General features: G+C 45.3%; 1 protein-coding gene across 1 annotated transcript in view; it reads right to left on the reverse strand.

The window, feature by feature from the left end:
- Window positions 1-8,859, reverse strand: part of RRN3 (RRN3 homolog, RNA polymerase I transcription factor) — a 54,122-nt gene extending 45,263 nt beyond the window's left edge. The window contains exon 1 of the mRNA XM_069734114.1: window positions 8,762-8,859. The gene's annotated coding sequence lies outside the window, so the exon portion shown is untranslated. The remainder of the gene's footprint in view (window positions 1-8,761) is intronic.
- Between the last annotated feature and the right edge of the window lie 4,897 nt (window positions 8,860-13,756).

The raw sequence follows: 13,756 nt of genomic DNA on the forward strand, positions 1-13,756 counted from the left end.
GGAGCTTAATGTTGCATATAGGGCATCTATATGTCTTCCCAGATGATTTGCCGGACTTCTTAACTTGAGGAGGGGGGGCAGCGGGGTTCCCTTATCCTTAAAAGACATAAGATAGGGAGAAGTAATGGAGTGCCTGAATATATGTGCGTGGATAGGGGGGACAGCGCACTGCGCACTCACCCCTTCTTCCGCTGGTGTGCTTTCCATGACGATACTCGGCAGGTCCCCGCAGCGTCCACGCTGGATTAGGAGCGATTCGGCTGCATGTGCGTCCCACACTGGAGCGCACACACTCTCCCCGCACTTCTACCTCGTCACCGGAAGTGACGGTAGCAGATGCCGCGAAACCGGAAGTGACGCGGTTCCCCGGGACTTCCGTCAGAAGACGCTCTGCCAGACGCCGCACCGCTCTAGATGCTGCGCCACATTGAACCGCGTCTCGGCCGAGAGCCTCCCTCCGGGAGGAGCGGCCGCAACAGGAACTCGACCTTCCTGTTCTTTGGAGCTGAGGGACCCCCCGCTGGAGGGTTTCTGCCCTGAGCCTCTTGACAGGGGGAAGGGTATTGGACGAGCCGCACGATCCCCCTGAGCTCCGGTAAGCCAGCACAGCTTCTCTCGTGCGTCCCTTGCAGGGACAGGAAAAACACTGAGGATTGGGGGTGGGACATGCCCTTTTGAACTCTCGTGTGTTTCCTGTCCCAGCAAAGGGGGAAGAGGACGTCCTCCAGGGTGCTGTCAGGAGGGACGTCCTGGAAAAATGTAATATTATCTTTCTATAATCAGACCACTGCTGCAGGGCAGCCCCCAGGCGCAACCTTGTATATACCGTCCATGATACTACGGGTCAGTGTTATATGGTGCACAACGTGTTACTCCCTATTATACAGCTACTAGGGGCTCATTCACATGTAGCAATATAATTCCCAAGTTTTAACCCCTTCCTGACATCCACTGTACATGTAGAGTGCTCCACTGACAGCAGTATTTAAAGGGAATCTGTCACCTCCAGATATGCTACCTGTGGGTATTTAGAATTGAAAGTACCACTCTGGTTTTTTTTTCATTGCCACAGTGGTATCACTACTATAATGTATGTTCCCTGTGTGTTGTAAAATACTTAACGGTTCCAGTCTTCTGCTGTTACCGGCACCGCTCCACTCCTCTTCTGCCCAACCGTCGCAGTCTTCTGCTGTTCCCAGCAGCGCTCCACTCCTCTTGTACACAATGGTTGCAGTCTTCTGCTGTTCCCAGCAGCGCTCCACTCCTCTTCTGCACAACGGTAGCTGTCTTCTGCTGTTCCCAGCTCCACTCCACTTCTGTACAACAGTCGCTGTCATCTGCTGTTCCCAGCGCCGCTCCACTCCTCTTCTGCACAACGGTCACAGTCTTCTGCTTTTCCCAGCTCCACTCCACTCCTTTTCTGCACAACAGTCACAGTCATCTGCTGTTCCCAGCTCCACTCCACTCCTCTTCTGCACAACGGTCAGTCTTCTGCTGTTCCCAGCTCTGCTCCACTCCTCTTCTGCCCAACGGTCACAGTATTCTGCTGTTCCTGCAGCCCTCCACTCCTCTTCTGCACAACGGTCGCAGTCTTCTGATGTTCCCATCACCGCTCCACTCCTCTTCTGCACAACAGTCGCAGTCTTCTGCTGTTGCCAGCACCGCTCCACTCCTCTTCTGCACAACGGTCGCAGTCTTCTGCTGTTCCCAGCACTGCTCCACACTTCTGCTGCAGAACGGTTGCAGTCTTTGGCTGTTCCCAGCTCCGCTCCATTCCTCTTCTGCACAACCGTTGCAGTCTTCTGCTGTTCCCAGCACCAATCCACTGCTTTTCTGCACCTCGTAACTAGATGTGTGACCAACCAGATCGTTCCAGTGTTTGCTGTGCGGACCTGAAGTCACTTCTCATTATAAGGCCTCATTTACACGTCACTATTTTTGCATCAGTATTTGTATGCCAAAACAAAAAGTAGTACTTACAGACATAAAGTATAAAGGAAAGATTGACACCAGTTCTGTGTTATGGAGATGCTCCTGGTTTTGGCATACAAATATTGACATGAGAATGAGGCCTAAGGCTAGGTTCACATTGCGTTAGGACAGTCCGTTTAGCGCATAGCGCTACGGACTGTGCTAACGCAATGTCTCAAAAGGGATCGCGTTTGCCGATCCCGCTAGCGCAGATACCCGATGTGCTAGAGATCCGTTAGCACATTGCCGTCAATGCGTGCGCTAACGGATCCGTTGCATGGAGTTAATTGCGACAATTTCACCATGTAACGGAGTCCGCTAGCGTTAACCCATTAACGCAATGTGAACCTAGCCTAAAGGCTCCTTAAGACATCAGTTTTTTGCATATTTTTTTTTCACGGATCGCACTTGTATTCTTGAAAGTCTACGGGGCTGTTCACGTCAGTGATTTTTTTTTGGCGGACCAGTCATTCACTGCAAAATCGGAGACATGTTCAATATTTATCCGAGAGTGAGATCAACCTCAGCAATGAAAATCTAAGGGGCTGTGAAAAAAAAAATCAGATGCCATCCGTGTGTTGTCTATTTTTCACTAACATTTTTTCTCTTATCAGTGAGAAAAAACCGATAAAACTCTGGCCACACTCACTGAAAATTTCGGTCCGTTTTTCTTGTAAGACATAAAAAACAAAACAAAACTGACATCGGAATGATTCCTTAATCTATGAGACTCAAAATCAAGCTATAAAAGACATCAAGAGTGACTGTGACCGATAGCAGTGGCCTCTGACCAGTCAGGAGCTGTGATCAAACGATGGCGGAGCAGGACCGGAACAGGAAACAGTAGAAGACAGCGACTGGTAAGCAGTTTACTATGCACAGGGAACATACAATACTGATACCACTTCCATGGTAAATTAAAAAAAAATAACCCGGAGTGCTACTTTAAATCTTGTTCAATCTTCTTCCTAAAGCAGCGGCTACAGGGAGAAAATGAAGTTATATCTTCCCTGCAGACGCTCACGTCTTTTTTACGTCGTCACATCCACAAAAGACACATCTGCGAAAATACAAGATTTATATATATATATATATATATATATATATATATATATATATATATATATATATATATATATATACATATAACACTAAAAGCCCAGTCAACAGAAAAAAAAGTAATGGGTCTCAAAAAAAAGGCAGAAAAAAAAGGGGGTCTTCTTATCCGATGAAGAAGGACAACAAGGTGCAGGGAATAGCCCACCGGGTAAGGTTGTGTCACACAAGGATCAAGCTTACATTTGTCAGCGGCTGCAGTCCCACCGAGTAAAAACAGGATGAAATGCAAGAAGGGAACCAATCTGTGGGTCGCTATGTTAAAAATACCCCAATGTCATGATTGTACAGATCCCTATGAGTCCAGCGATACCAAAGCCATTTAAATAATACCGTATTTTGTGGTTCAAAAAAAAAAATCTGCAATTAGAAAAATACAAATAGTTTGAGACCCCCCCCCCCCCCCCCAGAAGAGAACCAATAGGTGGGTGGGTCGTCTTCGCTGCTGATGGAGAGCCGAAAGTTCGGTCCAGAAAACAACATACGTTTTTATCACCAGCACGTTTTGCAGTCTTCAGACTAAGGGTATGTGCACACATTGCGGATTCTCTGCGGATCTGCAGCATTTTTTTGCAGTTCAGAAACGCTGCAGATCTGCAATTGATTTACAGTACAATGTAAATCAATGAGAGAAAAAAATGCTGTGCACACTTTGCGGAAAATCCGCTGCGGTTTAACCCCATCCCGACCTTTGACGCCACGTAGGCGTCATGAAAGTCGGTGCCAATCCGACCCATGACGCCTATGTGGCGTCATGGAAAGATCGCGTCCCTGCAGATCGGGTGAAAGGGTTAACTCCCATTTCACCCGATCTGCAGGGACAGGGGGAGTGGTAGTTTAGCCCAGGGGGGGTGGCTTCACCCCCTCGTGGCTACGATCGCTCTGATTGGCTGTTGAAAGTGAAGCTGCCAATCAGAGCGATTTGTAATATTTCACCTATTATAACGGGTGAAATATTACAATCCAGCCATGGCCGATGCTGCAATATCATCAGCCATGGCTGGAAATACTAGTGTGCCCCCACCCCACCGATCGCCCCCCCAGCCCTCCGATCTGTCCGGTACACTGCTCCGGCTCCCCTCTGTCCTGTGCTCCGCTCCCCCCCGTGCTCTTGTCCGCTCCCCCCGTACTTCAATCACCCCCCTCCGTGCTCCGTTCCACCCCCCGTGCTCCGTTCCACCCCTCCCGCGCTCCGATTCACCCCCCATGCTCCGATCCCCCCCCCTATCATACTTACCGATCCTGCCGGGGTCCGTCCGTCTTCTCCCCGGGCGCCGCCATCTTCCAAAATGGCGGGCGCATGCGCAGTGCGCCCGCCGAATCTGCCGGCCGGCAGATTCGTTCCAAAGTGCATTTTGATCACTGAGATATAATCTATCTCAGTGATCAAAATAAAAAAAATAATAAATGACCCCCCCCTTTGTCACCCCCATAGGTAGGGACAATAAAAAAAAGTAAAGAATTTTTTTTTCCACTAATGTTAGAATAGGGTTAGGGGTAGGGTTAGGGATAGTGCTAGGGTTAGGGGTAGGGCTAGGGTTAGGATTTCGGTATGTGCACACGTATTCTGGTCCTCTGCGGATTTATCCGCTGCGGATTTGATAAATCCGCAGTGCTAAACCGCTGCGGATTTATGGCGGATTTACCGCGTTTTTTCTGCGCATTTCACTGCGGTTTTACAACTGCGATTTTCTATTTGAGCAGTTGTAAAACCGATCCGCAGAAAGAAGTGACATGCTGCGGAATGTAAACCGCTGCGTTTCCGTGCAGTTTTTCTGCAGCATGTGTACAGCGATTTTTGTTTCCCATAGGTTTACATTGAACTGTAAACTCATGGGAAACTGCTGCGGATCCGCAGCGTTTTCCGCAGCGTGTGCACATACCTTTAGAATTAGGCTATGTGCACACTGTGCGGATTTGGCTGCGGATCCGCAGTGGATTGGCCGCTGCGGATTCGCAGCAGTGTTCCATCAGGTGTACAGTACCATGTAAACATATGGAAACCAAATCCGCTGTGCCCATGGTGCGGAAAATACCGTGCGGAAACGCTGCGTTGTATTTTCCGCAGCATGTCAATTCTTTGTGCGGATTCCGCAGCGTTTTACACCTGTTCCTCAATAGGAATCCGCAGGTGAAATCCGCACAAAAAACACTGGAAATCCGCGGAAAATCCGCAGGTAAAACGCAGTGCCTTTTACCCGCGGATTTTTCAAAAATGATGCTGAAAAATCTCACACGAATCCGCAACGTGGGCACATAACCTTAGGGTTAGGGTTGGAATTAGGGTTGTGGTTAGGGGTGTGTTGGGGTTAGGGCTGTGATTAGGGTTATGGCTACAGTTGGGATTAGGGATGTGTTGGGGTTAGGGTTAGGGTTGTGATTAGGGTTATGGCTACAGTTGGAATTAGGGTTGTGGTTAGGGTTAGGGGTGTGTTGGGGTTAGGGTTGTGGTTAGGGGTGTGTTGGGGTTAGGGTTGTGATTAGGGTTATGGCTACAGTTGGGATTAGGGTTAGGGGTGTGTTGGGGTTAGTGTTGGAGGTAGAATTGAGGGGTTACCACTGTTTAGGCACATCAGGGGTCTCCAAACGCAACATGGCGCCACCATTGATTCCAGCCAATCTCGTATTCAAAAAGTCAAATGGTGCTCCCTCAATTCCGAGCCCTGACGTGCGCCCAAACAGTGGTTTACCCCCACATATGGGGTACCAGCATACTCAGGATAAACTGCGCAACAATTACTGGGGTCCAATTTCTCCTGTTACCCTTGTGAAAATAAAAAAATGCTTGCTAAAACATCATTTTTGAGGAAAGAAAAATGATCTATTATTTTCACGGCTCTACGTTGTAAACGTCTGTGAAGCACTTGGGGGTTCAAAGTGCTTACCACATATCTAGATAAGTTCCTTGGGGGGGTCTAGTTTCTAAAATGGGGTCACTTGTGGGGGGTTTCTACTGTTTAGGCACACCAGGCCTCTGCAAACGCAACGTGACGCCCGCAGACCATTCCATCAAAGTCTGCATTTCAAAAGTCACTACTTCCCTTCTGAGCCCCGGCATGTGCCCAAACAGTGGTTTACCCCCACACATGGGGCATCAGCGTACTCAGGAGAAACTGAACAACAACTTTTGGGGTCCAATTTCTCCTGTAACCCTTGGGAAAATAAAAAATTGCAGGCTAAAAGATCATTTTTGAGAAAATAATTTTTTTTTTTTTTTCATGGCTCTGCGTTATAAACTTCTGTGAAGCACTTCGGGGTTCAAAGTCCTCACCACACATCTAGATTAGTTCCTTTGGTGGACTAGTTTCCAAAATGGGGTCATTTCTGGGGGATCTCCAATGTTTAGGCACACAGGGGCTCTCCAAACGTGACATGGTGTCCGCTAACAATTGGAGCTAATTTTCCATTCAAAAAGTCAAATGGCGCGCCTTCCCTTCCGAGCCCTGCCGTGCGCCCAAACAGTGGTTTACCCCCACATATGGGGTATCAGCCTACTCGGGAGAAATTGCCCAACAAATTTTATGATCCATTTTATCCTATTGCCCATGTGATAATGAAAAAATTGAGGCGAAAAGAATTTTTTTGTGAAAAAAAAGTACTTTTTCATTTTTACAGATCAATTTGTGAAGCACCTGAGGGTTTAAAGTGCTCACTAGGCATCTAAATAAGTTCCTTGGGGGGCTAGTTTCCAAAATGGGGTCACTTGTGGGGGAGCGCCAATGTTTAGGCACACAGGAGCTTTCCAAACGCGACATGGTGTCCGCTAACGATGGAGATAATTTTTCATTCAAAAAGTCAAATGGCGCTCCTTCCCTTCCGAGCCTTACCATGTGCCCAAACAGTGGTTTACCCCCACATATGAGGTATCAGTGTACTCAGGAGAAATTGCCCAACAAATTTTAGGATCCATTTTATCCTGTTGCCCATGTGAAAATGAAAAAATTGAGGCTAAAAGAATTTTTTTGTGAAAAAAAAAGTACTTTTTCATTTTTACGGATCAATTTGTGAAGCACCTGGGGGTTCAAAGTGCTCACTATGCATCTAGATAAGTTCCCTGGGGCGTCTAGTTTCCAAAATGGGGTCACTTGTGGGGGAGCTCCAATTTTTAGGCACACAGGGGCTCTCCAAACGTGACATGGTGTCCGCTAAAGAGTGGAGCCAATTTTTGATTCAAAAAGTCAAATGGCGCTCCTTCCCTTCCAAGCCCTGCCGTGCGCCCAAACAGTGGTTTACCCCCACATATGAGGTATCAGCGTACTCAGGACAAATTGGACAACAACTTACGTGGTTCAGTTTCTCCTTTTACCATTGGGAAAATAAAAAAATTGTTGCTAAAAGATAATTTTTGTGACTAAAAAGTTAAATGTTCATTTTTTCCTTCCATGTTGCTTCTGCTGCTGTGAAGCACCTGAAGGGTTAATAAACTTCTTGAATGTGGTTTTGAGTACCTTGAGGGGTGCAGTTTTTAGAATGGTGTCACTTTTGGGTATTTTCAGCCATATAGACCCCTCAAACTGACTTCAAATGTGAGGTGGTCCCTAAAAAAATGGTTTTGTAAATTTCGTTGTAAAAATGAGAAATCGCTGGTCAAATTTTAACCCTTATAACTTCCTAGCAAAAAAAAAATTTGTTTCCAAAATTGTGCTGATGTAAAGTAAACATGTGGGAAATGTTATTTATTAACTATTTTGTGTCACATACCTCTCTGGTTTAACAGAATAAAAATTCAAAATGTGAAAATTGCGAAATTTTCAAAATTTTCGCCAAATTTCCGTTTTTATCACAAATAAACGCAGAATTTATTGACCTAACATGAAGCCCAATATGTCACGAAAAAACAATCTCAGAACCGCTAGGATCCGTTGAAGCGTTCCTGAGTTATTACCTCATAAAGGGACACTGGTCAGAATTGCAAAAAACGGCAAGGTCTTTAAGGTCAAAATAGGCTGGGTCATGAAGGGGTTAAAAGTAGCAGCATGTCACTTCTTTTTTGTGAATCTGCAGCGTTTTTGTACCCATTCCATTATAGAAAACCACAGGGGTAAAAAAACGCAGCAAATCCGCAAGAAAACCGCAGCAAAAACGCACAAAAAAACACGACAAATCCGCAGGTGCGTTTTCGGCCAGGAGAGGCAGAATCAGCACCAGAAATCCCTAAGCCTAATCTGCCATGTGTGCACACAGCCTTAATCATCAGCATAAAACTGCATCGAGTCCACTTGGTATCCCGGACCGCTCCTACAGATCTCCATCAGCAGCGCAGACGACCCACCGATTGGTTCTCTTCTGGGGGGTCTCAAACTATTTGTATTTTTCTGTGCAGAATCTTAAAAAGAAGAAGGATAAAAAAAAAGTTTGGGAAGAAAGAGACGGGGGGGGGGGGGGAATGACCCTGGAAGGAAGGGGTTAAGCGGGTGCTCCACTACAGAGGTGTGATGGGGGTCTTACAGGCTCCCATATGCATCTATGGTCGCGCAGACAGCACTTTATTCCATAATCTGAGTGATGAAACACGAGTGGGCACACACGTCCTCCACCAGTGTCTGTGGGCCGTGGAAACCCGTCTTATGCAGCTGATTATAGACGATAGGCGCCATTGCTGCTTATCCCCGGCAATAATCACGTCAGTATCACCTGCTAGGAATAAAAACAACCGTCAGCGATCGTACATTACCTGTGAGAAGTGACTGAGCAGACGGAAATCGTTCCGGAACCGACACAACGTGCTCAACCCGCCGCACGCGTCCAGCAGAGCCGAACCGGAAGTGAATCGAGGCGGACAGGAAGTGGGGCACGCACCCGGCAGAGCGCGGCGGCCATGTTGTGTGTACCGCTCCTGAATGCGAGAAGCAGGGGAGTGTCCTCCTGAGAAGTAGACACTGAGCAGAGACCAGAGGAAGCAGAACTCTAGAAAGATTACTTTGTAGTATCTACACTGTAAGGCTACGTTCACATTAGCGTTGCGCGCCGCTGCGTCGGCGACGCAACGCACGACGCACGCAAAAACGCGTGCAAACGCACGCAAAAACGCTGCGTTTTGCGACGCGTGCGTCGTTTTTTGACGAAAATCGGACGCAAGAAAAATGCAACTTGTTGCATTTTCTTGCGTCCGACGCTAGCGTCAAAAACGACGCACATGTCGGAAAACGCAACGCGAAAAACGCATGCGTCCCCCATGTTAAACATAGGGGCGCATGACGCGTGCGTCGCCGCTGCGTTTCCCGACGCTGCGTCGGGAAACGCTAATGTGAACGTAGCCTAAATTAACTGTCAGATAAAGTCATATTTTATAGTAATGCATTGTCCATGAGCGCTGTCATTTCTTCTGTAAGGGTGGGCTGAGTTAATGCTTCCATATGGCTAGAGTCTCGAAGTGCAGACCCAAAAAAGTGTATAATTTGACCTTCACCGTATGGCGAGTGCAGTGTGAGAAACTCGGGCGAGTCTCTCTCCTCAATACTAGGCAATGCTGCCAGAGGTTCGACAGGAGCGTTCAGCTGTATAGAAATACACTCCGGTCCCGGGTATTGATGCGAGAGAATCGTGCCAGTTTCTTGCATTGCACTTGCAAGTGTGACCCCGGGCAAGGGTGCGTTACCAGTGTGAGACATGCAGAGAGAGACTGACGGAGAGCGGACTGTCAGTCGTTACATGTCTCACACTGGTAACTCTCCCATTCATTTATGCCAATGTCTGGAGGCAGTGAGATCTATGTCCATAGATGTTAAAGGGAATTCATCAGAAATTTCTGCAATCAAATACTGTGTGCACGTAGCCTAAGAGATTGCTCAGCCCATTATGCCTTCTAGAATATTGGTAAAGCGTTTACCCATCTCATAATGTTCTCCCACACAGCAGATTTTGGGGCACTGCTGTGCGGTAAAGAATCCCAGTGTTGAGTAAGTGCTTAAAGAGCAATAAATGATTCATCAATAAATTGAGAATGAACATACAGTATTTTATTATCTTGATAATAATCACCATTTTTACAGAAGGTAAATTGCAATCAAAGAAAGCAAAAAAAAAATCAGAAAACCTCTATGAACCAAGGAGCATTGACTTTCTATACATGGAGGCTCTCATCCTATGCCGTTGTCGTTCTCAGAAGTCCTTTACGCCTTATAGATTCAGTGATGATTGGTAACCAAACAAGCCCGGTTACCAAAAATATTAATCCAATGGAAAGGAAGACTGGTCCTAAGGCATACGGCACATCTACGTATTTGGTGAAGTAGAAAGTTGTATAAAGGATTCCTACAAGAAAAACAATGCCGCCAAAAACAAGCAAAGTGATGGGTTTGTGGTAATAGGACCATTTACTCTTCTCTGTGACATCAGGCCCCATATAAGTTCCTCGTGGTATGAATCTCAAGCCCTCGGAGTTCTCCTCCGCCAAAGGCTGTTCTGATAACGCAGAACTGATGGCCAGAGACATGCTGCCATAGGAAAAACACAATACACAGAATGATGAATAGATAATATGCAACAAATCCTGAAATACCCCAGATAATCCTCATTTTGGCAGTTCACCGTTACATACATCGATATACTGTACAATGTCCTGTTCTTTGTATGGTAAGATCTATTACCGTCTTTCTGCCAGATCTACCTTTCATTTTTGCACTTTTGTTTTTTCCCTCCTCTTTTCCAAGAGCCATAACTTTTTTTTTTAATTTTTCGGCTGACATAGACATATGACGGATTGATTTTTTTGCAGAACGAGTTGTAGTTTTGAATTGCACCATTATCTTTACTATATAATGTTAAGTGGGTTGAAATGCCCCCCCCAAAAAAATTGCAGATATGTTGCAGTCGCACGTGACTTGTATTGAAGACTGCAGTGCGCATGCGCCGGGGCTCTGACTTTTCTAGTGCATGCGGAGAGTAGTACTTTGCTCTGCCCTTGTCAGGGCAGATAAGCATGCCTGCGCAGGAGCACGATGCCGGGGAGACTGTGTGGATGACGTAGGACACGTCATCCACATAAATCAAGAGAGATGACGGCATTGAAAGAGGAAGGGAAGCATCGGACCAAGAAGAGTGACACCCCTCGGACTGGACCACCCCCAGGTGAGTATAATAAAAGTCATTCTTCTCCTCTTTACAGGTCGGGTTGGGGGCAGATATACAGAATTATAGAATGCTGTATATCAGTCCTGAAAGGTGATGGCCGTATCTTATAACCTGGCTACAGGTTCCCTTTAACCTGCTTTGTGCCTTTTTGAGTAAAAAGTTGCAAATGATGCGAAATTATCTGGCATATATTAAATTACTCCTGTGGGACTGAAGGACATTTGCACCAACATGCTGACACTTATTAAAAAGTCGCAATTGATGAATCAGCCAATACACCTGTGAACTGCAAATGCTGCCCATAATGGCGAACATAAAAAATAAATAGGCAAATACGTGTAAAATGATTTTAACAAGGTGCAAATTTAAACAAAAATAGGTGCAAATGATGAATTGGCAAAAAGAAACAACAAAAATTTGACAATACTAAAAGGCGCAAATGCAATAGAGAATCAGGGCCTGATTTTTTTTATGCTCTCAAAAACGTTCTTTTGCTAAAAAACAAACAAACATTTAAAGTAGATCTATCGCCTTGTCAAAAGTGACCCTTTTTAATGGTGATTAATAGCAGATTTAGGCTGGATTCACATATGTTTTCAGGAATTCTGTTCTACTCTGGAACCAGAGAAATGGAAATCATAGAGATCAGTTACGTGACTGATGCAGCGGGACACCATTGATTAATACTGAGTCATCTGGGTTTTGTTACGTGTTAGATTTTAAAAATCAATGACAAAAGTTCTTGTATTATTCGAAAAACTGACACATAACAAAACACAGACGGTCCCCATAATAATGAGTGGGGGACCCCCTGCTTCTGTTTGCATCAGTTATGCAACTGGTTCAGTTTGGACCTTAATTTCTAGAATGGAATTCTTGACTGCGGATGTGATCACTGCCTTATATTGTTTCCATTAGATAAATCTCTTAAGACCTTCATGTATATTTTCGGAAAAATAAACAAAAACATATTTCCAATGACGTTCAGGTACAATTCATAAATAGTAAATATTTTAGTTTAGTTTGTATCTAACGTAATAAATCATTGATTTGAAATGTTTGGTCCCTACATGTCAAACGCATCCAAGTTGGTGATGCAAACATGCAAATAAAAATCAGGCAATTCTCTACATAAAAACACCAAAATGATCTGTGCCGCTGCACATTACCTTATCTGTAATGTAGATCCAGTTCTCCCTGCAGCATTCCTTTTACACCCTTTTTCCCCGGGTACAGGATCCCTAGTGCAGTGGATGGCTGGCGGAAGCATAGAACATATTTGTATATTTTCCAGACCTGCATGCAGTCAGGCGTGTAGGAGTGTCCTGGAGGATGATGGGCTCATTGTCACCTGTCCAGGGCTTGTAGTAATTCAATACCTCTCCCTAATGTACTGGCTTTTATACAAATGTGTATAGTCATATATCGTGTATCTGGCCTTGTCGACAGCTTCCCAATATAGGGGGGCTGTCAGGCAAATCTTAGCCATGGGGGCAGGTGCACAGCACTGTCCCATGAGTATTGGAGCATCCTTAATCTATTTACCTCTGCTGATTAAATCCCAATTATTAAATATGGATTAAACTGAAACTGACAGCTGATAGATGCTGCACAATCGACGGGCAGCATGATCTCAGCCTGACAAAACAATATTGAGGCAAGCATGTTAAAATAATGATTAAACTTTGTCACAATGTGGATGTAGAATAACGGATTAATAACGGATTAATAACGGATTAATAACGAGACCAACTACCAATATGAACACCCAAGAAAACGAACAAGCAGCCATATAGTCCCATAAAATATATAAACTTTATTAAATCACACTAAAACCTATACGAACAGGTACAAAAGATGCAAACGGGGGACTAAATATGTGCTACAGTGGCCCTATGAAACGGACTGGATCACCCAAAACACCGAAATCCTGCCATAGCAACGTATCAGGCCACATAGAATATATGTCTATTCCTATACAAAAGATATTGGACAAGTGCCCCAGCCATGATAACAGTGATGGCGTAAAGCATCCAGCGTTAATGCATACCTAATGGGCTCAAGATGGGTGACCAGGTCCGACCCCTGGTCTCAGCCTGGTATGTTTGCCCACCTGCAGGTCACTGTTTCTCCTCTCACAATATTACAATTAAGAAATGAAGCAGGAGGCTCTGGCAGAGCACAGCTTTTATATAGCCTTATTACATTGATGACAACTGTGATAATAACCCTTTCACAGCCGTCTTCCATGTCCTGGCTATTTACAGCATGGAGATTTCATCATTTATTTATTTTTTTGCGAATTGACTTTTACATGGGGATTGGACCACTGTATTTCAGTCTGAGCCTGCCGTCACACTATCAGTATTTGGTCAGCATTTTACATCAGTATTAGCAAGCCAAAACCAGGAGTGGGTGATAAATGCAGAAGTGGTGCATATGTTTCTATTATACTTTTCCTCTAATTGTTCCTCTCCTGGTTTTGGCTACAAATACTGAGGTAAAATACTGACCAAATACTGACCGTGTGACGGCAGCCTGAAACTAAGCGCAGTGTTTGGACAGACCACGGGTTTCCTGACATGAACTTTCAACC

Source organism: Ranitomeya imitator, chromosome 7 (genome assembly GCF_032444005.1).
Source record: "Ranitomeya imitator isolate aRanImi1 chromosome 7, aRanImi1.pri, whole genome shotgun sequence".
NCBI classification, from domain to species: domain Eukaryota; kingdom Metazoa; phylum Chordata; class Amphibia; order Anura; family Dendrobatidae; genus Ranitomeya; species Ranitomeya imitator.